General features: G+C 48.8%; 2 long non-coding RNA genes across 2 annotated transcripts; one reads left to right on the top strand and one right to left on the bottom strand.

Moving 5' to 3' along the window:
* Positions 1 to 7,119: 7,119 nt before the first annotated feature.
* LOC131908652 (uncharacterized) lies at positions 7,120 to 14,681 on the bottom strand. Its single transcript, XR_009378640.1, has 3 exons — positions 14,565 to 14,681; positions 8,092 to 8,389; positions 7,120 to 7,199 (listed from the first exon to the last, which is right to left on the bottom strand). It is a non-coding gene; the product is annotated as an uncharacterized LOC131908652 (long non-coding RNA).
* A 68-nt stretch (positions 14,682 to 14,749) lies between these two features.
* LOC131908651 (uncharacterized) lies at positions 14,750 to 26,172 on the top strand. The gene is made up of 3 exons (XR_009378639.1): positions 14,750 to 14,860; positions 24,249 to 24,336; positions 26,053 to 26,172. It is a non-coding gene; the product is annotated as an uncharacterized LOC131908651 (long non-coding RNA).
* Positions 26,173 to 27,176: the final 1,004 nt, after the last annotated feature.

Raw genomic sequence — 27,176 nt, 5'->3', positions numbered from 1 at the left:
TTTAAAGTGTATTTATTTTATGGGGGAGGGGAGGCACATTCCAGAGCACGCCCATGGAGGTCAGAGGACAACTTGTGCAAGGTCCTTCCTTCCGACTTGTGCATGCAGGGGATCAACCTCAGGCTGGCAGGCTTGATGGCAAGCACCTTGACCTTTCATCAGCCCCTCTACCTCTCACTTTGTGTGTTCATCAACTGTAGCCGCCTCTACCTCCTAATTTTACTAGTTGTGTGACTAGGAGCCTGAGGCAGCATGATTGCCAAGAGTTCTAAGCTGCATCACAAGACTGTCTCCAAAAGAAAACAAAATACAAAACCAAAGCTGGACTTGGAAGTGGAAGCAGAATATGACCTGCTAACTGAGACTGTGTTAAGACTCCAACTGCAGGGTGCTGGAGAGATGGTTCAGTGGTTAGAGCACTTGCTGCTCTTTCAAGAGCATCTGGGTTTGGGTCCTAGCACCTACATGGCTGCTCATAAGTAACTGTAATTCCAGTTTCAAGGAATCCAATACCCTCTTCTGGCCTCCGAGGGTACACATAGTATACATATATACATGCAGGCAAAACAGTCATACACATAAAATAAAAATAATTAAAAAAAAAAAAAGTACTGCATTTGCAGAGGACCCAAGTTCAATTCCCAGCACCCCTGTTGGACGGCTCACAAGCACCAGTAACTCAAGCTCTAGGGCAGTGTTTGTCAGCCTGTGGGTCGAGACCCTTGGGGGTCAAACAACCCTCTGAGGTCACCTCAGACCATCTGAAAACACAGATAATTACCATTCATAACTAGCAAAATTACAGTTATGACGTGGCAACGAAAATAATTTTCTGGTTGGGGTCACCACAACATAAGGAGCTGTAGTAAAGGGTCACAGTATTAGGAAGGTTGAGAACCACTGGTCTAGGGGATCTGACGCCCTCCTCTGGCCTCCTCAGGCTGTGCAAACTCGTATTTGCGAACTTCTCACAGACACACATATATACACATAGTTAAATAGATAAAATACTTTTTAAATGAAAGAGAAAGAAAGATTCTGGGAGCTGGAGAGATGGCTCAGCGGTTAAGAGCACTGACTGCTCTTCCAGAGGTCCTGAGTTCAATTCCCAGCAACCACATGGTGGCTCACAACTGTCTGTAATGAGATCTGGTGCCCTCTTATGGCTTGCAGGGATACATGTAGAAAGAACACTATACATAATAAATAAACAAATCTTTAAAAAAGAAAGAAAGAAAGATTCTGGCTCCTGCAGGATTACTTGTACACAAGTTTGGGCGTCAAAGTCGACATGTAATAGAGCTGTCCTCTAAAAGACCCTGGCCCTTCACAAAGAGCCACTTAGGACTCGGCTGTTTTTGTTTTTAGTGTTCTGTCTCCTCTCTTGGCTAAGGGGATTCTTCAGCACTTCTCATCTTGTATGGAACAGGGAAGCTTTGCTACCGTGTATAGGGTGCCCTGGGCTGGGCGGCAGGGCCAAGGAAGCAGGTACCGTGGTATACAGACTGCCCTGGGCTGGGCGGCAGGGCCAAGGAAGCAGGTACCGTGGTGTACAGACTGCCCTGGGCTGGGCGGCAGGGCCAAGGAAGCGGAGCAGAGCCATTCTTCCCTTCACACCTGCCAGGCTCAATTTCGTCAGCTCTGTCGGTGGTGAGCTGCAACCCCAGATTCAAACAACCTGCCTCCTTGTCCCTTTGGGGATCAGCATTCTTCTTAGATCATCCCTATAGTTTTGGGGTGTAGCAATGGCTTCTGTAATTTTGTACGAAGGGTGGTACCGAGGGGTGCTGGAGTGCAAAGACTTCAGAGACCCGCCCGGCTCCATCCTTGGAGAACTTGAAATCAAGCTTGAGAAGCTAGAGAGATACACATAGGGAATCCTAAATCCTGGTATTCAAACTGTGAATGATGTCAGAGGTCCAGTGTCCAGGGAGCAGAGGGCATGAATGATGGGGGGAGGGGCTTGAGGCAAGCCTGAGCCCTGCAGCTGGGTCAGAGTTGCCTTGACGGGTGCCTGGAGCAGGGGTGGCAGGGGGTGACTTTTGAGCAGTACTTCCCTTCCCATGACCTGTGCATGGAGGGAGATAGCGAGCTGCCTGGGGCCTCTGGGAGGCCCAGTGCCTACTGGTGACTAACTAAGGGCTTACAGAGGCTTATGGAATAAGGCTGCTTTCACTTCAAAGAGCTGTTGCAAAGCAGCTTGGTGAAGAGAGGTAAGTGCAAATGAATCCTAAACAGATGGACTCCATTTCCTAGACAATGCCCCTGGGCTTCAGCAAGAAGAGCACAAGTGCTTAGCCAAGAGACTGTGAGTTTTTGCTGATCCCAAAATATGTGCAATGATTTTGCGTGGAACACAGCCAAGATGCTGGAAGTGTGTCAGACTCCAGGTCCTTAGAGATCTCAGGCATCAGCTGCTTCCCTGCAACTCCATCAAGCTCCCCTCAGTGGCCTTGATGGAGACCCCTCCCTCGTTCTTGGTAAGTTCTAGATAGAGGTGCCCCTTGTCCCTTTGAGTCCTTCCTCTTTCCTGGGTGGTTTCCTCGACAATAAAATGCAAGGATTATAGCATGTAGGAGGTGGGATAAAAAGAGCAGGAATTCGCCGGGCAGTGGTGGCGCAGCACTCGGGAGGCAGAGCCAGGTGGATCTCTGTGAGTTCGAGGCCAGCCTGGACTACCAAGTGAGTTCCAGGAAAGGCGCAAAGCTACACAGAGAAACCCTGTCTCGAAAAACCAAAAAAAAAAAAAAAAAAAAGAGCAGGAATTCAAGGCTACCCTTGACTACATATCAAGTTAAGGCCAGCCTGGGCTACCTGACTGTTTCAAAAACTAAGCAAACAAGCAGCAAGCAGGGATTAATTTAGATGATCTCTAAAGAAGTGGGGTGTGTGTGTGTGTGTGTGTGTGTGTGTGTGTGTGTGTGTGTGTGTATAGGATGGACTGAGGCTGGCATAAGTCTTCACTGATTGCTCTCCACCTTGTTTATTGAGGCAGGGTCTTGGTTGAGCATAGAACTCGCTAATAAGGCTAGTATGGCTAGCTGGCTTACTCTGGGGATCCTCTGTCCACACTTGTCCAGTGTTGGAATTACTGGCAAACTGTCACACCCACCTGGCCTTCTGTGGGTTCTGGGTATCAGAACACTGCTCCTCATTCTTGCAGCTTTTGAGGCAAGCACTAACCACTGAGCGGCCTCCCTACACCTCCAGAAGTTCCTTCCTTCCTCCCTCTATCCCTCCCTCCCTCCCTCCCTCCCTCCCTTCCTTCCTTTTGCTTTTGTTTGAGACAACACCTCTTACTGAACCTGGACCTCACTGATTGAGCTGAATTGGCTGGCCACAAGCCATGGAGGATCCTCCTGTCTCTGCTTCCCCAACACTGGAATTAAAGGCATGCTGCACCATGCCCAGCATTTTATGTATGTGCTGGGGATCTGAACTTAGGTCCTCTGGTTATCTCTTTAGCCCCAACATTCTATGCTTTCTGGACATAATCCGAATCACCCTCCCTTGCCTTCATCTACAGCAAAATAAGTATCTGCTCCCTCCAGAAGGCTGCAGCTGTGTGATCCAGTGGGCACTGGTATTCTAGGTAAAAATGATTGCCAGCATTTACTGGATGCCTCTTTTTGTTGTTGTTGTTGTTGTTGTTGTTGTTGTTGTTTTTGTTTTTCTTTTGTTTTGTTTTGTTTTGTTCAGGCTTTATTGGGGAAATGTATTGGATGATGCTTGATGCTGGGCCTTCACTGAATGTTTTATATTTGGGAGCTTATGTTACTGCCTTCTTTATGTTTCCCTTCTGAGTCAGGACTATAATCACCTACCTCCATTGGATAGATGGAAAGAGTGAGGCTCTCAGAACTTAAATATATTGCCCAAAAGGCCGCAGCTGGTAGCATTTAGAGTTTGGAAGGTTTTGTGGGGGTTTTTTTTGTTTGTTTTTTTGTTTGTTTGTTTTTATTTATGTGTACATGTCTATGTGAATATATGTCATGTGTGACTACAGTGCCCTTGGGGACCAAAAGAGGGTGTCTGATACCTCCTGAAGTGTGTGTGTGTGTGTTCGTGTGTGTTTGTGTGTGTGTGTGTGTGTGTATGTGTGTTTATATGTGTAGTGTATATGCATATGGTGTATGTACTTGTGTGTAGGTACATGTGCTTGAGTGTGAGGAGACCAGATGAGGATGTCAGGTGTTCTGCTCTGTCAACTCCACCTTATATTACTTTGAGACAGGGTCTCTCCCTGAACCTGGAGCTGAGCTTGCAGCCAGCAAGCCCTAGTGTCTCCCACCATGCTGAAGTTATAAGTCTAAGCACAGTCATGTCCAGCTTTTCACATGGGTGCTGGGGATTAGAACTTAGGTCCTCATGCTCGCAATGCAAGTGCTCTTTCTCTCTGATCTTTCTCGCCAGGAGCTTACTTTTTCTTTTGAGGTTTTGTCTCACTGAGTTGCCCAGACTGATCTTAAACTCACTCTGTAGCCCAGCCAGGCATTTTTCAGCCTCCTGGGTAGCTGGGATCACAGGAATGCACCACTAGGCACCAGCTCGAGGTGGGGGAGTGGGGATAACATGGAGAGGGAGTTAAGTGTTCAGAGAGGTCTGTTTGAGAAGTTGATAGAGTCAAACCTTGTAGGATGATAAGAAGCCTGACCTGTAATGAGGCACTGAGGAATAGCACCTGCAAAGGCCCTGAGGTGAGTGCATACTTTGTATCTCTGAGAAACAAAGGGCCAGTTTGGAAAGCGGAAACAAAGGTAGGTGGACAGGAGTCAGCAGGGACTGATACACGGGGCAGATTAAGAACGCAATTCTTCCCCTTGGGGTTAGCTTCCAGATTCCAGTGGTGTTATCTACCTTCCGGAGTCTCCTGTGACCTGGGGATGGTCATTTCCCCTCTCTGGATCTGCTTTCCTTTAAGGTGGATTGACCCAGTTATATGTGCCATGCTGGGCCCTGGTAGTATCCTGGGAGACTCTAGATGTCCACACATAAACTAAATAAATGCCACCACCGTATGGCACTGGAACCTTTGGAAGCTGTCAGTGGCATTTGCTCGTATGTTCATAATTGAGCGAAGTCATTCTTTACGCCATTCTTGTCCCCAGGGCAGTCAATCCGCCAGCATTGATTTACTGGGTTGAGCTGGCCTTATTTCACATCTCTCATCTGTCTAGTTCCAGGAGGAGGAGAAAGAGGTCTGGGGGAGCTGGAGGCAGGGGCTCGGGCCCTGTGGCTGTGTGGCTAAGGATAGGGCCCTGAGAAGATGTCATTTTTTATGAATGATTTCCTGACAGGACTGACTCAGCCTCAGCCAGAGGCTGCAAGAACTGGGGAACAAACCTCTTTTCCGGAGCCTAATCTGCCCCGGGGCAGCCGGCTCCAGAGACGGAAAGGCCTGCAGCTCAGAGTGATGAGGTGGGGGACACCGTGGTCTTTGGCGGTTTGTCACCTCCCTGCTTTTCTTAGCTTGTCAGGGTGGCAGTGGGGGAGGAGCAGACCCACCGGCTTCTCCTCCTCCTGCTCCGTCTCTGGCTCCAGGCTCCCTCCTTCTTGGGAGGCCTGCTGTCAGCAGCTTTCAGCTCCACTGCCTGCTGGGAGCCTGCCCGGCCTCCAGCAGAGGTGTCATGGGAGGAGTAACACCCCAGCTCTGCAGGATCCCTCAGCTCCCACAAGCCTCTGCAGCCAGGCCTAGAAGCAGCTGGCAGGGTGGGAGCAGGGTGAGGGCAGAGCTCCTGGGAAGCCGGAGGGGGAGATCAGGAAGGATTCTGCCTTCTCTACCCATGTACCAGTCCCCAGCTCCCTCCCCAGAATATTCTAGTACTGGAATATTCCCTAGGTTCAGAGAAATCATGCCTGGGAGAAAAAGCTCTGTGCTTTTGGCTGCTGTGCGAGGATTTTCAGGCCCATCTCAGAGCCTGGGCAGAGCAGAGCATGGTGGCTCACACCTCTCATCCCAGCATGCAAGAAGTAGAGGCAGGAGGAGCATAACAAGTTCAAGGCTAGCCTGAACTACATAGTGAGTTCTAAGATAGCCAGGGTTCTAGAAGCTCTAGTATGAGACCCTATCTCAAAGACCGAGCTGGATGTAGTGGCTTGCCTCAATCCCAGCACTTGGGAAGCATAGCCAGGTGGATCTCTGAGTTCAGGGCTAGCCTGGCCTACATAGAGAGTTCCAGGCCAATCAGAGAGACACAGCAAAGCCCCCTCTCAAAAACACAACAAATCTGAACAAACAAACAAAAAAAAACCCCAACCAAACAAAAACTGAAGTAAAAAACAAGCCAGTCATGGTGGCATGTGCCTGTTATCTTACTACTTGGGAGGAGATAAGGCAGGGTGCAGGAAAATTAGGGGTTCAAGGCTAGCCTCAACTACAGTGAGTTTGAGGCCAGCCTGGGCTCCATTAGACACTGTCTTAAGTAAAGACAGAGACAGAGAGGCAGCTGGAGGAGTCAGGGCTCTGGAGGTCCCTGCTCGTCGTAAAGGGTCTTCCTGTCCGCATGACTTCACAAAGCTTTGAGAAGTCCAGCCTGCAGAACACCCTCCTCAGTCTACCCTTTTTTTTTTTTTCACTCTCTGGCCCTCGCCCTCGCTTGGCTCTCTGAAGGACGATGAGATGAGCCCTGACTCAGCTTTGCCACTGTTCTCTGCAGAGGCCTCAGAGAAGAGACAAGACCCCAGGGCTCCTGAGGTGATGATGTCCACGGGGGCTCTGGGACTCGCCATGGCAGGGGCCCACCAGGCTCCTGTACTCTCTTGGGGTCAGTTGTGATGATGGATTCTGGGAAGCTCCTCCAGGTGATATGCAGAGTGGGGTGGGAAGGAGGCTGTCGCCGCTGCAGGACCTAGACAGTGGAGTTCTGAGGAGCCTCTGGCACAGGCCAAGCCCTGGAATTCTGTGCCAAATCTCTGGAAAGAGCCATGTCCTGCCAGCCAAGGGACAGAAAAACAGATTAAAGGTTCCAGGAGTGGCGGTGGTGGCGAATGACTGTAATCCCGGCCCTTGGGGGGGGGGGGGTGTAGAGAAGAGGATCAGAAATTCAAGGTCAGCTTTGCAAATCTGAGGCCAGTTTGGGCAACATGAGACCCTGTCTCAATAAATAAATAAATGTCCGGGTGGTGGTGATGCATGCCTTTAATCTCAGCACTCGGGAGGCAGCAGTCCAGGACAGCCAGAACTGTTTCACAGAGAAATACTGTCTCGAAAAAAACAAACAAATAAATAAGTGGACAGATAAATAAACCTAAAATAAATGAATACACAGGCCTGGAAGCTACCCCCAGCCTTACTTACCATCTCTGAGTTAGTGTACCAATTCCTCCTCCCTCTCCTACTCATACTGGCCAGGAGCCAGGCAGGTGTGACTTTTTCTGTGAGTTTAATGCCTACTCTGGAGGAGTGAATTCGGGGAATCACACAGGCCTGGTGGTTTTCACAGTTGGCTGCCCTTCTGGACAGTCAGCATGGCTGGAGTGGCTGCCTTTGTCGTGGACATTTTTCCTTGTTCGGCCTCCCTTTGTATCATGATAGATACCGACCTCCAGATGGAGGTCACCATCCTTTTGTTTCCCCCATAGGGCTCTCGTGGGGACCTCCATCCCTGTACTTAATTCTTCAACATACCTGCTCCCTAACTAGACATTAAGTTTCCTGGAGTTCTAATATATCGAACCCCGCAGCTGACACCCGTTACTTGTGAAAAGAATTTCTGATTGTCTCAGAGGATGGAGAAGGAGAAGTGAGGTCCCTCTCCTTACACTGTCCTGTGCCCCCCATTTTTATGACATTAGGGATTGAGTCCAAGGTTACTCTCTGCTCCCCTCTGTTCCTCATTGGCAGAGTCAGGGTGCCATGGTCACTTCTGAAGCCCTGGGCAGCAGAAGAGGCAGGAATGTCACCAGGGCATGGGGAAGAATGGTGGCTACAGGCTGTACTTCCTCTTCTGCTCACACCTGCCATATCCTGGCCATGTGGTTTCTGCCCTCTGTGAGAGCCGATAAACCAAGCCTGGAGGCCCAGCACCACTCCCCGCCCCCACTCCCCTGCCCCCACGCCTCCTCTAACTGGGCTAGGTAGAAGTCCCTTACCCTGGGCGGTACTTGGCATGCGGTTGCTGGATACAGGCTTATGGCAGGCAGGTAGACTGGCAAGCTGGCAAGTGACAGCCTCTGGGTTGCCAAGGACATTTGACACACTGCCCTACAAGCTTGCATCTTGGAACGCTGAGCTGAGCTGGCTGGCTAGCAAGAGTGCTGCTACAAATCGGCCCTCACTCCCCAGCAGAGGTTGTGAGTGCCTGGGCTCAGGGCTCTTTGGAGGCAAGCAATGCTCGCTCTCCATACTGCCTAGGCCTGTGTTTACATCAAGGTGGCTCTCAGCACGGATCTGTGAGGACCAGAAAAGGCAGTGGATGTGAAGGAGATGCAGAGGCTGCCAGCTTTATCACCTGTGTGGGGATTTGGGTCACTGTGTCCTGCAACTGAGAGACTCCAGGATCCAATTCAGCCGCCAGACGCTTTTTAGACTTCAGTGACACCAGGTGCTCACCAGGCCCCCCAGGTGTCCCTACCCCTGCCCAGGGTGTGCATGAACCTCAGGCCGTGTGAATAAAGGGCAGGGTGTCTGGCCTAAGTGGCAGTTAGGAAAGCAGACTCTAAAACCACAGAGGTATGTCGTAGCCTGGTTCTGTGCCTCAGTTTCTCTGTTAGATAGTCCTTTGAGGTCCAGCCCTGCTGCTCCTGGTTGCCTGGTGTCTGGCCTGCTGTGGTTTCAGTATGACCTTCCAGGGGCCCCCTGGGTGAAGTCCTCTTCACTGGCAGGTCTCAGCTCCACCGTCCTTTCCTCCAAGAGGCCTTCCCTGGCCATTTGTCTGTCACATCTCATGCCCCACTATGTTTTAGGGCTTTGTGTGTTGTCCTCCTTTATGATCTTGTCCCAACACCAGAGCTTGGTGCTTTTGTTTTGAGACCAACTCCTGTAATCCAGTCTGGCCTTGAAACAGGAGCCAAGAATGACCTTGAACTTCTGATCCTCCCACGACTGTCTCCCAAACACCGAGATTATAGGCGTGTGCCACGTTGTCGTTTTAGGTTTGCTTTCTGTTCATTTTGTTTTGTTTTGTTGAGACAGAGCTTCTCCATGTAGCCCCGGCTGTCCTAGAACTCGCTCTGTAGACTAGGCTGGCCTCTACCTCTCGAGTGCTGGGATCAAAGGTGTGCGCCTCTGCCACTGGGCTTAGGTTTGATTTTGTGAGTCGATGTCTCAATCTATAGCTCAGGAGGCCCTGGAATTCCTTCTTTAGCTCAGGCTGCCCGTTCTCTTGCCTCAGTCTCCCCAGTACTGGGATAACGCCCTATGCCGGGCTTGAATAACTATTTGGTGAGTGATTGAATGAGTAGGTGTCCTGAGGGCCTCTACTGCCCTTGAGCTGTAACTCAGCGCCCATTGTGGGCATAATTCATTCCTAAATCAATAAGAAGGGGTCTTGCTATGTAGCCTTGGTTGGCCTGGAACTTGCTATGTAGACCAGGCTGGCCTCAAGCTCATAGAACTCTGTCTGCCTCTGCCTTCCAAGTGCTGGGATTGAATGTGTATGCCCCCATATCCAGCTTTTCCCTGGACTTTGAAAGGGCACTAGACAGTACCTTGGGCATCTAGATCAGAACAAGAATGGGCCTTTCTGGAGCCACCACTGTGGTCACCATCACGGTCCTTGCTGCCCTGGCTCCCTGCTGCTCCCTGGTGGCTGTGTGAAGGTGGACTCACGCATGTGTGAAGCTTGGTGTGTATGCCGAAAGAAGTGAGACCTGCAAGGAGGGTCCTGGACCTGAGGTAGGCAGAAGGCACAGAGACAAACTGGAAAAATGGCCAGTTTGACCTGAAAAGATGGGCCAGTAAATGAAGTAAGATCAAGGGCCTGAGTTTGGATCCCTAGTACTCACGTTTTAAAAAAAAGAAAAAAAAAGAAAGAAAGAAAAAGAGGAAGGAAGGAAGGAAGGAAGGAAGGAAGGAAGGAAGGAAGGAAGGAAGAGAAGGTCATCTGGGGCTAACCTGGCCAGCCCCTGGCCCAATAGCACCTCTGGGTGCTTGTGTCTAAAATGCTGAATGTTGTGGGATTTGCTTTTTCCCAGTCAAGCAGTGTATTTATTTCACTTTCCCCAGCCCTGAGCATCAAACTATGGCATGAAACCATCTGTGCATTTCCAACGCCAGGGACCCTGACACAAGCCTTGCACTGGTGGGTAGATTGTATCTGAGTCTTTACGAAGACGTCTGAACTGTTTGCACTGTTTTTATCTGTTCGCTTGTTTGTTGTTCTTGAAACAGGGTCTCACTGTGAAGCCCCGGCTGGCCTGAACTCACCATGTAGACCACGATGGCGTCGAACTAGAACAGATCCAAATTGCTTCTGCCTCTTTCTCCCAAGTGCGTCAGAGCTGGTTTTGTTTTCTGTTTTTAATTTTTTGAGATGGGCTGCTTCATATAGAACTACCTGTCCTTGAACCCTCTATATAACTGAGGCTGGCCTGGAAATTCTAAGCTTCCTGACTCCATCTTCCAAGGATTATAGGTATGGACAGATCACTTCCTCACAGTCTGTCTGGAAATGGAAGGGCTGAATTAGAAACAACACAGATAGCCAGGTGGTGGTGGCACACACCTGTAAGTAATCCCAGCAGGTGGATTTCTGTGAGTTTGAGACCAGCCTGGTCTACGACCGAGTTTCAAGACAGGCTCCAAAACTACACAGAGAAACCCTGTCTTTTTTTTTTTTTTTTTTTTTTTTTTTTTTTAATTTATTTATTCATTATGTATACAGAAGAGGGCGCCAGATCTCATTACAGATGGCTGTAAGCCACCATGTGGTTGCTGGGAATTGAACTCAGGACCTCTGGAAGTACAGTCAGTGCTCTTAACCTCTGAGCCATCTCTCCAGCTCCCGAAACCCTGTCTTGAAAAACCAAAAAAAAAAAAAAAAAAAAAAAAAAAGAAAAGAAAGAACAGAGGTGGTACTTATCTGTAATCCCAGCACTCAGGAGGTTGAGGTAGGAAGAGAGTTCAAGACCAGCCCCGAGCTACTATAGCAAGGACCCTAACAAAGCTAAAGATGAGGGGCCGGAGGAGGAAAGAGCGGCAGTGTGGACAATGGGACTGGATTGTCTTCTCTGCACATTGTCCCCTCTCTGCGTTCACTGCCAGCGGTTCATTCTTCCAGAGTGGCCAGACCTATTTTCAGCTAAGCTGGCAAATACTAGGGAAGGCAGTGCTGGACAGAGCTGACCAGGCAAAGGGCCTGCTGGGCTCATCCAGCCAGTGGCTCTCAGAGGTTTCTTTCCAAGCCTGTCTGATCCCTAAGCCCCTCTCTGCCTCCATGGCACATCCACCACAGGCAGCCTCCTTCCTGGCCTTTCTCATTGCAGTTCCTCATTCCCTCCCCAGCAAACCCACAGCCCCCTGTACCTCCCAGGACCTGGCTCCTTTATTCGTGTGGAGATGTCACAGTAGGCAAAGGCCAGTGTATCTCTGGGCATTTGAAGAGTCTCACAAACGTGTCTTTGGAAATGGAGCCAAATGGCCAAGGGTAGGACACACAGATGAATGCATGGCAGGGTATCCAGCCGTCCTACAGAGAAGCACAGGTCACCTTGTGGACTGAGATACAGTGTGCCCCTCTCCCTCACCCAGCACTGGGGATTGAATCTAGGGCTTCCTGTGTGTTAGGTATGGGCTTGTACAACTGAGCTATACTTCTTTATTATTTTTATTTATTATTATTATTATTATTATTATTATTATTATTATTATTATTTTGATGTATGTGGGAGAAGAGTCTCATATAGCCCAGGCTGGCCTTAAACTCATGCTATAGCTAAGGATTTCCTTGAATTCCTGGTCTTCCTGGAACTACAGGCATGTGCCACCACACCTGGTTTGCGCCAGGCTAGGAACAAAGCCCAGGGCTTCCTATGTGCTAGGTGAGCACCCTGCCCTCTGAGCTACACTCCCGGCCCCTTTTGCTATTAATATTTTATACTTTTAATGGCTGAGTCATCTCTGTAGCCCGAATTTTTATTGATTGGTTTAAAATTTTTATTTTTATTATCTTAAATTGTGTATGTGTGTGTGTGTGTGTGCAGGTGAGTACAGGGTACCTGAGGAGGCCAGAGGAGTCAGGCCCTCTGGAACTGGCATTACAGGCAGTTGTGAGCTGCCAGATGTTGGCACTGGGAACTGAACTTGGATCCTCTGGAAGAGTAGTATGTGAGGATGTGCTCTTAACCACCCGGCCAGTCTTTTTTTTTTTTTTTTTTTTTTTTTTTCAAGACAGGGTTTCTCTGTGTAGCTTTGGTGCCTTTCCTGGAACTCACTCTGTAGCCCAGGCTGATCTTGAACTCACAGAGATCTGCCTGGTTCTGCCTCCTGCGTGCGCCACCACTGTCTGGCTTAATTTTTAAAGTTTTAATATTCTTTGTTAGCATATATTAATTATACACAATAATGGGTTATGACATTCATACATGTCACAATGCTTTCTTCCTTTCTTTCCTTTTTTTTTTTTTTTTGAGACAGGATCTCGCTATGTAGACCAGGCTGGCCTCAAACACACAGAGATCTGACTACCTCTGACCTCTGACTCCCAAGTACTGGGACTAAAGACATGTGTAGCTAGAGTTTTCCAGTCCTGCCTGGCCCACGGTCAGGACAAATCTCTCTTACCAGCCACTCAGACACAACCGAGTAAACACACAGGGACTTATATTGCTTATAAACTGTATGGCCACAGCAGGCTTCTTGTTATCTAGTTTTTAGATCTTAAATTAACCCATTTTTATTAATCTATAAATAGACAGAAAATATAAACAAGACAAAAAAAATAATTCTGGGAAGTGGAAGGCTGAGGCAGAGAGACGCTGCTAGCCGCCGCCATGACAAACAAGATGTAAGATACCGGTAAGCCATAAACCATGTGACAACTTATAGATTAATAAAAATGGGTTCATTTAAGATATAAAAACTAGATAACAAGAAGCCTGCTGTGGCCATACAGTTTATAAGCAATATAAGTCTCTGTGTGTTTACTTGGTTGGGTCTGAGCAGCTGTGGGACTGGCGGGTGAGAGAGGTTTGTTCTGACCGTGGGCCAGGCAGGACTGGAAAACTCTAGCTACAGACATGCATCACCATGCCCTACTCACAACATGTTTTAATCATACTCATACACATACATGCACCCGTACACATTGCTCTCCCCTGCCCACTTCCTTCCACCCCTCTCCCATTACTCTCCTTCCCTTTCTAATATCCCCCCTGCTTCTCTGGTGTCTTTCGGGGACCCAGTGAGTTTCATTAGGGTTATTCCCAGGAGTTTTGTTTTCTTTATTTTTTGAGATCGGGCCTTACTAAGTTGCCTGGCTGGCCTTGAACTTGGAATCTCTCTGCCTCAGCCTACTGAATATCTGGAATTACAGTACAAATGTGTGACTGATACCTCCTTTAGAAACTTAATATAGAAATAATTTTAAATTTTACATATTAACTATATACAATGATGGGTTTAACTGTGGTAGTTTCATATATAATGTAATTTTCTCATTCACTTTACTTGAAAAAAGAATATATATATACTGCCAGGCAGGGGTACGCCTTGAATTCCAGCACTCAAGATGCAGAGGCAGGCAGATTTCTGAGTTCAAGGCCAATCTGGTCTACAAAGCAAGTTCTAGGACAGCCAGAGTGACACAGAGAAATTCTGTCTTGAAAAACACAACAATAACAAAAAAATAAAATAAAATAAAAAAATCTATTACAATTCAGGCATATTAGCGCAACGTGCTTGAGGCAGACAGATCTCTGTGAGTTTGAGGCCAGCCTGGTCTGTACAGTGAGTTCTAGAATAGCCAGAAGTACATAGTGAGACCCTGTCTTAAAAGAAAAAGGAAAAACAAATAAAAAAATAATCTGGGCTGTGGTAGTACACGCCTTTATTCCCAGCTCTCAGGATGCAGAAGCAGGTGGATCTCTTGATGAGTCTGAGTCCAGCCTGGTCTACAGAGTGAGATCCAGGACATCCAGGGTTACACAGAGAAACCCTGCCTCGAAAAACCAATAAATAAATAAAATAAAATCTGTTACATTTTACGTGTGTGTGTGTGTGTGTGTGTGTGTGTGTGTGTGTGTTACATGTGCCAGAGCACCTGGGTAGTGGTCAGATGTCAACGTTTGGAAGTCTGGGTTTAACTGACATTTTAAGACATGTGAGTGCCTTCTATGTGCTCAGGCAATTTTTAAAAATGATTTAAAAATATGCGTACGTGTGTGCCTGGGGTTGGAGGTGTGCTCCTGTGTAGGAGCTTTAGATCCCCTGGACCTGGCGTTACGGGAGGTTGTGAGCACCTGACATGGGTGCAGGGAATGAACCCAGGTCCTCTGGAAGAGCAGACTGCTCTCTTCACTGCCCAGCTACCTCTCCAGCCCCAGCTTAAGCACGTCTGTAGGCAGTAACTCCGTTCCTTCTCCCAAGAGCTACGAGCTGGACGGATTATTAATGTTCTGATACCCACTTGAGGACACAGAAGCCCAGAAGAGTTCAGCGTCTTGCCCAAGATCAGGCAGCTACTTCGAGGAGTAGAAGGAACTCACGCTGAGATGGGCTGGTCCCAGTGCCCACCTAACCTACGTGAGCCTGCGCAGGTACAGGATTTCTCCTTGGTTGCTCAGCAACGCGGCCATTCTGTGAGAGACAGAACGTGGCCAGCGTTTCAATTCTGGGCCTTTGGCAAAATGTGTCTGGTCGGGTTCTTTGGGGCTTCATTAAATAGAAGTGTGCTGGTCTCTTCCTGGGAAGATGCAGCTGTAGGTAAGGGTGGCTTTGGGTGAGAGAGAGGAAAGAGAGAGAGAGAGAGAGAGAGAGAGAGAGAGAGAGAGAGAGAGAGAGAGAGAGAGAGCGAGCCGTCTCCTGCTCTCCTGCCGGCCCACAGGCTTGTCAGTGTTCCCAGCAGCTCCACAGAGACTGGTCAGTTGAAGTTTCAGCCCCTTTCTGCTCTTGCCTGGCTGCCTGCAGTCGCGTTCACCTGCTCAGAGCCACGCCAGGCAGCAGTTAGGCAGCGTCAAAGGAAAATAATTAGATGGCGTGGTGGTACTCTCCCACGGCTCCCGGCTCTTGGAATGAAATCCAAGGAGACCTCTGCTCCTCCCCTCTCCTTGCCACACACCAGATCCACCCTGTCCAAGCTAGGGGCCATAGGGGTCATGTGAGGGCTGAGAACTTAAAATGCAACCAGTCCAGACAGGAATGAGCTGTCCATTTGAAATATACTGTATCTCAAAGCTGCAATCCAACAAGGCTGTCTTGTTTTTTTTTTTTTAGATTTATTTATTATGTATACAGTGCTCTGTCTGCATATACGCCTGCACACCAGAAGAGGGCACCAGGTCTCATTACAAATGATTGTGAGCCACCATGTGGGTGCTAGGAACTGAACTCAGGTCCTCTGGAAGAGCAGCCAGTGCTCTTAACCTCCCTCTGAGCCATCTCTCCAGCCCCAAGGCTGTCTTATTTGTGCGTATTATATTGATTACATGTTAAAATGATAATATTTTAGAAACAGTTATGGAAAACATTAAGTTCATTTTTCTGTTTCTTTCTTTTCTTCTGTCTCTTCTCTCTCTTTTCCTAGCTCCCTTCTTTCCTCTCTCTCTCTCCTCCTTTCTTCCTTCCTTCCTTTTTAATTAATCTTATTTTTTTTTTTCACAGTCCATGAAGTCCTTTTTAAAAGTTCTGTCCTTCCCTGCCTCCCCAAGGCCTCAAGCCTGACAAGGGGCCACCCGGGCACAGCGCAGGATTTCAGAGCCGCTGGCCCCTCTACCGCATGTGAATCTCCCGGTGCTCACAGAACACACTATTCTGGTCAGAGCTGGTTCGAGTCACCTCCCAGCTGCACCTGGTGGCCAGCAGGGGGCAGGCTCTGTAGGCTGGGCGGCCCGGCTGTCCTTTCATCCTCAGGGAGCGGCCTCTGGGCTGTGCCCATCAGACTAAGCTCCATGGCCTGGGCTTGCTGATTACCCTGTCCCTGGTCTGCCACTGGCAGCCAGTGGCCAGTTCCTGCTGAGGATGTAAGGCATTCCTCAGGGTGGAGGTCTCCCACTACCATCATGCCCTGCACCTTCCTCCTCCCTGGGCTTCTCCTCAGCCAGCTTTAGGGCTTCAGTTTTGTGCATCCACCACTCAGGATGAAGCTTTAGTTTTCCACTTGGGCAAAACGGCCCTTGGCTTTGCACCTCTCTAGGGACACCGTCCTCTTCTGGCCCATCTCTAGCCTCTGCACCAAGGAGTTAGGTCCTGGCAAAGGTGCCAGTGTGGACAAATGACCATTCAGTCCTTAACTGGCTCCATCGGCTGAGGCCTGCAGGCCTGATGGCTCCAGGATCTGACTCGGTGCAGGCTGGCATGGCCTCACTTTCTCCATCATCCCAGGAGGACTCCATAGTACAGCAGAAGAGCCTCCTGGAAGTCCTTTTTCCTTCTTTGGGGCGAGGGGGTTGTTCTGAAAGATTTTCATGTAGCCTAGGCTAGCCCCAAACTCACTATATAGCTGAGGATGATCTTGAACTCCTGATCCTCCTGTCTCTACTTCCCAAGTACTGAGATGACAGGTGTGACACCAAGTCCAGCTCTTGTTCTTATCCGGAAATAGTCTTGCTATGTAGCTCAGGCTAGCCTTGAATTCACTCTCCTCTTACCTCCGCCACTGGATAGCTAGGATTACAGGTATGTGCCCCATACCTACCTCAAATGTTTCTTTCGCCTGGGTTAAAGATCTGTCTCTGTGCCTGAGAGTGTGCCCTGCTCTTCCAGAGGACTCAGCCAGCACCCATGTCAGGAGGCTCACCTCTAACTCCACCTTCGGGGGATCTCACACCTCTGGTCCTCTCAGGCACCTTTGCTCACACGCACATACCCACACATATATGTGTTATTAAAAATAGTACAGCCGGACGGTGGTGGCACATGCCTTTGATCCCAGCACTAGGGAGGCAGAGGCAGGTGGATCTCTGTGTGTTTGAGGTTAGCCTGGTCTGCGGAGAGTTCTAAGACAGCCAATGCTACACAAAGAAACCCTGTCTCAAAAAACCAAAAAAAAAAAAAAAAAAAAAAAGTACAAATTTTTAAAAAATGTTTTTTTTTTGCCTGGAGAGATGCTCAGCTAAGAGTCTCTTACTGTTCTTGTAGAGGATGCTGGTTTGATTCCCAGCACCCACACCTGGTAGCTCATAACTGCCTGCAATTCCAGTGCCTGTGTGCACACGATTTATATAAATTTATCCAGCCATACATATATGCATGTAAGTAAAAATAAATAAAAATTTTTTGAGTCAGGGTCTCACTGTGTAGCCCTGGCTGGCCTAGAACTTGCTTTGTAGACCAGGCTGGCCCCAAACTCCAAGAGATCTACCTGCCTCTGCCTCTCAAATGCTGGAATTAAAGGTGTGTGTTATCACTCCCAGTCTTATTAATTTTTTTTTTTTTAGAAATTAAATTTTTCCTTATATGGCTTGCTGCCCTGTTTCCTTGTATAGTCATATATACACTAGCTTCTACTCAGTTCTTCCCAGCCTCAGCTGGAGGAGCCTTGTGAGTCTCTTTCCTCAGGGTGTATGTGTGTGTGTGTGTGTGTGTGTGTGAGAGAGAGAGAGAGAGAGAGAGAGAGAGAGAGAGAGAGAGAGAGAGAGAGAGAGAGAAAGAGAACTTCCCAGCCCAGTCTCCCGGGCTCGGGATTGCCGGCATGTGCCACCACACCCAGCTTCCATCAGTACTAGTCACCATCCCACTTCAATCCCTGCCACTGTACTCGGTGGCACGGCCCCTCTTTCTTCTGTATGTTTATGTTTGTCTTTCTTCCCCCGGCGATGAGGAGGCTCTTGAGAGGAAGCTCTTGCACCCGACCCCAGGAGTCAAAATGCCTGGACATCCCTAGGGCATCTAGAGGAAGGAGGGAGGGAGCAGCTGCCTTGTTCAGCGTGGAGTCGGGGCTGGCAAGGGCCAAATCTTTAGCCCAGGCTACACCTACTGCTGGGGAGGGGTTAGCTGAAGCAAGATGGGGAGGGGCCGATTAGAGACTTTTGGGACTTGCTGGGTGAGCTGTAGGAGTGTGAAGCCTTCCCCAGGCTGTTGTTTGTTTTTTAATTTTTTTAGGGGGGCCTCCACCCAGCTCCACAATAAATCACACATGGAGGCTTATTCTTAACTATGAGTGCCCAGTGTTACTCCATTGCTGGCTATGTAGCTGGGTGGCTGGCCCCTGGAGTCCTCCTCCTCCTCTTTCTCCTAGCTCTCTTGACTCCTCCATCTCTTTTCTTCTCCCTCTTCCCAGTTTTCTCCCTCTATATGTTCTCTCTGCCTGCCAGCCCCGCCTATCCTTTCTCCTGCCTCGCTATTGGCCAGTTCTTTATTAGACCATCAGGTGTTTTACACAGACACAATAACACAGCTTCACAGAGTTAAACAAACGCAACATAAACAAAAGTAACACACCTTAAAATAATATTCTACAACACCAGGCTTCATCATAAAAACCCATTTGGCGGGCTGGAGAGATGGCTCAGAGGTTAAGAGCACTGACTGCTCTTCCAGAGGTCCTGAGTTCAATTCCCAGCATCCACATGGTGGCTCACAACCATCTGTAATGAGATCTGGCACCCTCTTCTGTGTACATAATAAATAAATCTTTAAAAAAAAAGGAATTTATGGGGGCTGGAGAGATGGCTCAGAGGTTAAGAGCACTGGCTGCTCTTCCAGAGGTCCTGAGTTCAATTCCCAGCAACCACATGGTGGCTCACAACCATCTGTAATGAGATCTGGTGCCCTCTTTGCCTGCAAGGATACATGCAGGCAGAACACTGTATACATAATAAATAAATAAATCAAAAAAAAAAAAACCTATTTGGCATCTGGGGCCAGGGACCAGGGACCAGGGCCTCGGTGATGTGGACGTGGCCAGGATGGACTTGGGCTTCACTGGGCAGCCCCAGAACTGACTCAACCTTGTTGTAATGGTACAGTGACCCTGTCAGGACGCTTAGCTCCACTGTCTATGAAGATTCACTCATTGCCTAGGATGATGAGGACCAGAGGGCAGGCTGTGTGGACAGCACTGATAGGATGTAACTGGGGACACACAGGCCTCAGGCCTTCTGAACTGTTATAGCGACCCGGGCCCCTGCCACATCTGTGGGCCCACTGGTCATCAGGGGTCTTTAACAGGGCATAGCCTTGGCAGAGGCCTCTGAGTCATCGCCCTGTGCTCTCTTTTCACCCAGAGGACCCAACTTTGAGCCAGATCTGAAAGAGAAGGTGTCCCTTCTGTCCTCCTGAGGAGCAAGTAAGATGGCCGTGTGGGTAATGGCACTTGGCAGGCAAGCCCGAGGACCTGAGTTCAAGCCCCAGAACTCATACATAGGAAGGAGAGTCAACTGCACAGAGTTGTCCTCTGATCCCCACACATGCTTACCTACACACACGTGCACTCATGTACATGTACAATCTCCCCAGGAGGAAGAAAAAAAAGGAAGTTTCCAGGGCCTTTGGAGGAGTGGATAGCTGTCTTGGGGAAGCGAGCAAGGACTCAGTTCTGAGAGTGTTCCCAGCTCAGTAGGATTCCTGTTGGCTGGGAGCCCACTCTTTGGAAATCTGAAGCCCAGCTCCCCCCTCCAGCCCACCCCCACCCTTAAGAAAAGTTCTCTGGGGTGCTACCAGGCAGGGCTGGAGGGGACCCAGAAGGATACACACACACACACACACACACACACACACACACACCCCAGCAAATGCAGTGTTCCTGGTCTCACTTTCTGAACACTGCTTCTGAAGGTGCTCACATGGTCGGTCCTTGGATGTGGTTTGTTTAGTTTGTGTGGTCCTGGGGGTTGAACCCAAGGCCTCCTGAGCTAGGCAAGCACTCTATCACTAGTCAGCACACTCAGCCCCAAGATGGCTTTTCTAAGCTGGGAACCCATGCCCCTCAGGCTGGATTTCACCTCCCGGGTTAGAAGAATCCAAGAGCATTTGGTTTGGAAGCACCCAGAGACCAGGTAGTCCTGGCATCCATTTCCACATGTAAAGTTGAGAGCATGCTCAGGCTCCTGCTGCTGGGGGGACGTGGGGGGGGAGGGGCTGGATATCTCCTAGGGTGACAAGGTTCAGCTCTTCCTCCTCCTTATTGCTGCGCTCAGCAATTCCCAAAGAAAAGCAAGAAACAAAGAAGACAGCTGAGGAATATTCTAGTTCCCAACCTTGAAAGGCTCATCCTGGCAGGAAATTTATGGCTTACAAGTGACCCCCAGAGGCCCTAGAGCCTCTGGATTCCTCAAGGACAGCATGCCATTGCTGGTCCTCCATGGTAGACACAGTTGGTGAAGCCTGGCCCTCTGTGCAGGCTGCCCTCGGTCTCCTGTAGTTTGGGCCACGAGGCCAGAGCCCAGGACCTCTTGTTCCATCTGGGGCTTTAGGGAACAGGCCTCTGAAGGTCATCCAACCTCATCCCAACTCATCTATTTATCTATGTATCTTTCTATATATTGTTCTATGTTCAATCATAAAAGCAGTTGACACTTATTAAAGAATCAGGAAAATACAGAAAGGTAGAAAGGAGAAAATGAAAACCATGTGTCACCCCACTGGCTGGAAATGGCTGCCACGGTGTCTGATGGGTGGCTTGTTTCTGACAGAGCATCTTTGTGCAGGCTTCCCTCTGGAATGCCCTGTGCACCGCCGTGGCATCCCTGCACCATAGCTGTCTTTCCCACACTTGGCTGTGCTGGGATCGTTTTGTCTCAGCATTACAATTTTCTTTAAAGTTATTTAATGATTCTATAATAGTCTATTAATAATTTATTTAGCCACTCTCCTATTTCCTTTTCTTCATTCTATTTTAATTCTCCCCCAAAGGAATTTAGTAGTTTTTTTTTTTTTTTTTTTTTGGTTTTTCGAGACAGGGTTTCTCTGTGTAGCTTTGCGCCTTTCCTGGAACTCACTTGGTAGCCCAGGCTGGCCTCGAACTCACAGAAATCCGCCTGGCTCTGCCTCCCGAGTGCTGGGATTAAAGGCGTGCGCCACCACTGCCCGGCTGGAATTTAGTAGTTTTAAAATTTTTACTTAAAAATATAAATCCAGCAGCCAGGCATACTGGCACACACATCTGTAATCCCAGGACTCCAGGGGCTAAGGTCAGAAGGTCTCAAGTTCAAGGTCAGTTTGGGACATTTCTCAAGACTGACTCAGAAATAACAACAAATAAACAAAACACCCAAAAGCCAAAAGCAAGGGTTTGTCGAGATGGTCAAGAGCATTGTTCATCTCCTGGAGGACCAGAGCCCAGCACCCAGGTCAGGTGGCTCACAACTGCCTGTAACTCCAGCTCCATGGCATCGAATGCCTTCCCCTGGTCTCCATGGGCAACAAAGAAGCAAGCAATAAATGAATTTATTTATTATTTATTTATTTTTTTGGGGGGCAGGGCTATTTCAAGACAGGGTTTCTTTGTGTAGACCTGGCTCCCCTGAAACTCTCTCTCTGTAGACCACGCTGGCCTTGAACTCACTAAGATCTGCCTGCCTCTGCCTCCTGAGTTCAGGGATTAAAGGCGTGCACCATCACTACCTGGCAATAAATGAATTAATTAAGGGGGCTGGTGAGATGGCTCAGTGATTAAGCGAATTGGCTACTTTTCCAGAGGTCCTGAGTTCAATTCCCAGCAACCACATGGTGGCTCACAACCATCTCTAATGGGATCTGATGCCCTCTTCTGGCCTGCAGGTATACATGCAGATAGAACACTCATACATAAATAATGATAATAATAATAATAATAGTAATAGTAATAATAATAATAATAAAAAATTGAAAAAACTAGGGGCCAGGAATGTAGCTCAGGTGGTAGAGTATTTGACTGGCACACACAAAGCCCTCAGTTCAATCCCAGCACTACTACTCCCCACCCCCCACCCCCACCCCCCCAAAAAAAATTCACAGAAAGAATGAGTGTGGTGGCCTGTAATGCAAGCATTTAGGAGGTGGAGGCAGAGGACTGCAGAAACTTAAGGCATCACCCAGGCTAGGCAAGAGATCTGACTCCGATGCATGTGGTGCACAGACATACATGCAGGAAAATGCCCATGCACAATAAATATTTTAATAATTTTTAAAAATATTCCAGGCCAGCCAGGGCTACATGGAGAGACCCTGTCTCAAAACAAAACAGAGCCGGGCGGTGGTGGCTCACACCTTTAATCCCAGCACTCGGGAGGCAGAGGCAGGCAGATCTCTGTGAGTTCGAGGCCAGCCTGGGCTACCAAGTGAGTTCCAGGAAAGGCGCAAAGCTACACAGAGAAACCCTGTCTCGAAAAACCAAAAAAAAAAAAAAAAAAAAAACCAAAACAGAGCACTAGCAGACTAAGACACGAGGTGAGGTCCACCTGCCTCGGCTTCTCTTTTTAAAAACAATTTCATTGTACGTAGGTCAGGCGAGGGCCTCGGTCCCTTTCCCTTTCCCTTCTTAGCTCAAACTACCAGGAAGCTTGACGCTTCCTGGCTCGGTGATTTTATACAAGTTACTTGCCTTCCGCAGCCTCTGTTGTCTTATCTGGAAAATGGAGCCGATGTGGAGTATTAGGGCGGCTGTGAGGCTCAGGGCCACCTTGTACGGCTCGGTCAAGTGGTGAGCACTTGAGAAGTAGCAGCCACCCCTCTGGTGGCGGTGGCCTGGCGTCTGTCTATGGTGTATCTCCCTTCTTTGCAGGACTCAGCTGACTGGTCAAATGGAGGACCATGGGATGCGCTTGTGCTGGGGCTCGCTGGGAGGCACTGGGGGTGCACATCCCCTGAGACCCTGGCAGCTGTCCCTGGCACCTTGCCTTGGCTCTGTCACTCATGTCCTTCTCCTGCTGGGAAGGGCACGGGCTGCACCTGGGCCCAGCTGGGAGAGGAGCCTGGTTCCTCTGCTGAGTCGTTCTCTCCCATATGCCCTCCCTGCTCAGCTCTGCCAGCTCTCAGCTGGGACAGAGACTGTGTGGCGAATGCGCACGGAGGCCTCATGCCGGTCATGCATGCTGTCCCCTGCACCTCCAGCCTCCAGGCTTTATTTTATTCACTTACTTGTTACTTGTTTGATTGACTTGCTTGTTTTAGGACAGGCTTTCCTGTAGCCCAGGCTGGCCTTGGACTCCTGATCCGTCTCCACCTTCTGCGTTAGGATTAACAGGTGTGCGGTGCCTCACCTTGGCCTTCAGGCTTCAAATAGGGGAGAAATAAAGTCCCCTGAGAGGAGGGAATGACATCTGCCTCGAGATGGCAGCTTGGCTGCTGTCACTCGAACTCCCAAACTTACAACAGAATGACTCAATCCTGCCTCCCAGACAGGAGAGGCGTCTGGCCCAGAGCCGAGCTGGCTTTGTACCTGCACCTGCCGCAGGCTTGCTTCTCCCAGTCATCTGGGAAGCTAGGCAGCTACCTCCTGGGCTTCCTGGAAATGCCCGTGAGGTCACTTGCGAGGGGTCTGGCTGGGTCCACAGAGGTTGTTCAAGGCACAGCATGGTGAGTTCCTGGCCAGTCATAGGTGCCCTGAGCTTTAATTTACGCGCCCCCCCCCACACACACCCCGCAAACACACCCCCGCACAGTGAAGATGGAGTGCTACCAGTCGCTCCAGGTCCTGGGGAAGATGAACAGAAACAGACTGTGTAATTCACAGGGTGTGAGTCTGACACACAGGGACTGCTCACTTGGCCAGGATTGTGTGGAGTTCCTTTGCTGGTGGGAGCAAAGCCAGGATGAGGATCTGCCTCCACCTCAGGCCTTCTGCCCAGGGCTCCTCCTCCTGCCCAGGGCTTCTCCTCCTTGACCACAATAGGACCACAGAAGGGCCAGAGTGACCTTCATCAGACTAGAAATGCAATCCTAGTGTCCTTGGCACTGTGGTGTGTGGTGAGAAGTCTGTAGAGCAGCAGCCACCAGCTCCCCGATGGCCCCCAGGAAGCCCCAGTGGGGGCTGGGCCTTGGGATGGTGGCTAAGCACTGGGGTCTCATCTGGCAGACAATGACCCTTGGCCTCCCGCCCCTTCATCCATGATGCTCCGGTGTCTCACGGCCTTCTGCTCACACTGTCCCTGCTCCAACAGAATGCCCACAAAATGCTTCCCACAAAACGTTTAATGACTTTTCTGGCTGTAAAAGTAATTCTTGTTTATTGCAGGGAGAAAATTTCAGTAAAATTAAAGTTAAGAGCCAGACATAATGGTCCAGTGCTTGGAGGGAGGAGGAAGGAGGATCAGGGGTTCAAGGTAATCTCTGGCTACATAACAAGTTGGAGGCTAGCCTGGGCTACTGAAACTTTGTCAAAAACCAAAACCAAACAAACAAACAACAAAAACAAAACAGTATTCTAGTTCCCAAACTTTCATGTGTTTTACGCATACGTTAAATAGAATTTTTGTTTGTTTTTTGCAACTACAGAATCCTATGATGTTTGCTTTTTTTTTTTTAGATTGGCATGAGCTGGAGAGATAGCTTAGGCATTAAGAGCACATACTGCTCTTCCAGAAGATCCAAATTCAGCATTCAGTTCCCAGTTAGAGGGAACGAACATCCTCTTCTGGACTCTGTGGCATCCACACTCACACACGCAGAGCCGCAAACACAAGCACGCAGACATAATTTTAAAAAACTGCCAGTTATGTTGGTACACACTTTTAATCCCAGAAGCCAGCTACGGGGGAAGTACTTGCAGTCCCAGTGTTAGGGAGGCAGAGTCAGGAAGATTTCTGGGGCTCACTGGCCAGAAAATCTCATCTAATCAGTGGCCTCCAGGCCAACAAGAGACTCCATTTCAAAGGAGGTAGATGCCAGATGTAGTGGTACCTGCCTATAATCCCAGTGCTAGTCAGGTAAAGGAAGGTGGATCTCTGTGAGTTCGAAGCCTGCCTGGTCTACATAGTGAGTTCCAGGTTGGCCAAGGCTACATAGAGAGAATTTGCCTCCAAAAGAGTGGGGGATGGTCGCCCTAACCTCCAGTCGGAGGTAACGGTATTTCTGAAGATGACATCTAAGGTTGCTCAGACACACACACACAGACATGCTCAGGCCACACATAACACACTCTCACACACACATTCACGCTCATTCACAAACACACACACCTTTAAAATTTTGACATGGTGCCGGGCGGTGGTGGCTCACGCCTTTAATCCCAGCACTCGGGAGGCAGAGCCAGGCAGATCTCTGTGAGTTCGAGGCCAGCCTGGACTACCAAGTGAGTTCCAGGAAAGGCGCAAAGCTACACAGAGAAACCCTCTCTCGAAAAACCAAAAAATAAAAATAAAAAAATAAAAAATAAAATAAAATAAAATAAAATAAAATTTTGACATGAAAACTAGTTATGGTGGCTCCTGCCTATAATCTTAGCACTGATAAGGTAGAGGCCAGATGACCAGGATTTCAAGGTCACTCTCCACCACATAGGAAGTCAAGACCAAAGTGACCTATATGAATCCCAAGTGCCGGCACCCTTTCTTTTTTGACACAAAGGATAGGCTTAAAAAAAAAAAAAAGAAAAAAGAAAAAAAAGAAAGATGAGTTGGCACACAACAGTCCATACTGCTCTTGCAGAAGATCTAAGTTCGATTCCCAGCACCCACTGTTTCTCCAACTTTCATTTGAGGGACATCATTTTTTTTGTTTATTTAAAATTTTTATTATATGTGTATGGGTCTTTTGCCTGCATGTATGTCTGTGTGCCATGTGCCTGCCTGGTGCCCTTGGAGGTCAGAAGAGGGTGTCGGAGCCCTGTAACTGAAGTTACGTTTGGTCGTGAGCTGCCATGTGGGTGCTGAGTATCAAACTCAGGTCCTCTGGAAGAGCAAGTACTCTCTTAACCCCTGAGCTGTCGCTCCAGCAGCTTGAGGGACTTTGTAACGCTTTAACACTCTGTGACAGCCATGTAAGTGTTTGTGGGAATGTGTGTCCCATTTCTCCTGATTCTTTTTTTTTTCTTGAAACAGGGTCTTGCCACGTGATCAAACTCTTGATTTTCCTTTCTCAGCCTCCCAAGTGGTGGAATGACATGCATGGGATCCTCATCCTCAGAGTGTGTTCTCCTGATAGCTGTACAGTTTGGGCTTCACATTGTGCACTGTGAGGTCGGGGTCCTGTCCTCCTTCCCATGTGACTAGCCAGTGCCTGCTGCCTCATTTGTTGAGAAGGGGGTCCTCTCCCTGTTGAACTGGCTTGCTGTCCTTGTTGATGAGCTGACCTCAGATGTGAAGGTCTATCCCTGGGTTCTCAGATGTGAAGGTCTATCCCTGGGTTCTCAGATGTGAAGGTCTATCCCTGGGTTCTCAGATGTGAAGGTCTATCCTGGGTTCTCAGATGTGAAGGTCTATCCTGGGTTCTCAGATGTGAAGGTCTATCCCTGGGTTCTCAGATGTGAAGGTCTATCCCTGGGTTCTCCATTGTGCTCTCCTTCTCTCTGTTCATCTCTCTTCTCAATTACTACAGCGTCCTCGCAAAGGGAATGGAAGCAGAGTGCCTCCAAAATCAATTTTTCCTTTCTTTTCCTTCCTTCCTTTCTTCCTTCCTTCCTTTCTTTTCCTTCCTTCTTTTCTTCCTTCCTTCCTTCCTTGGCAGAGTCTTGCCATGTAGCTCTGGCTGTCCTGGAACTCTGTAGACCAGGCTAGCCTCAAAGTCACAGAGATCCGCCTGCCTCTGCCTCCCCTGTGCTGAGACTAAAAGCCTATGTTGACCATACCTGACCCAAAATTGTTCTTTTAAAAATATTATTGGGTCCAGGGCTACACAAAGAAACCTTGTCTTGAGAAAAAAAACCCAACATATGTATATTAATTATTGGGCAGGGCATGGTGGTACATGCCTTTAATTTCAAAACTTAGGAGGCAGGAGAATCTCTCTGAATTCAAGTCTAGCCTGATCTACATAGCAAGCTCCAGGCCAGCCAAGTGTACATAGTGAGACCCTGTTTCCAAAAAAATAAAAATAAAAACTAAAAAAAAAAAAAAAACAACAAAAAAGAAAGAAAAAATTGTGTTCTTTTCCCATGGTGCAGCATCCCTACCCATCCCTCTCCAGACTCCTGACTGAAGGCAATAACTCCCATCTCCCTAAACCT

Source organism: Peromyscus eremicus, chromosome 4, assembly GCF_949786415.1.
Source record: "Peromyscus eremicus chromosome 4, PerEre_H2_v1, whole genome shotgun sequence".
NCBI lineage: Eukaryota > Metazoa > Chordata > Mammalia > Rodentia > Cricetidae > Peromyscus > Peromyscus eremicus.
This window is presented reverse-complemented; position numbering and strand designations above follow the sequence as displayed.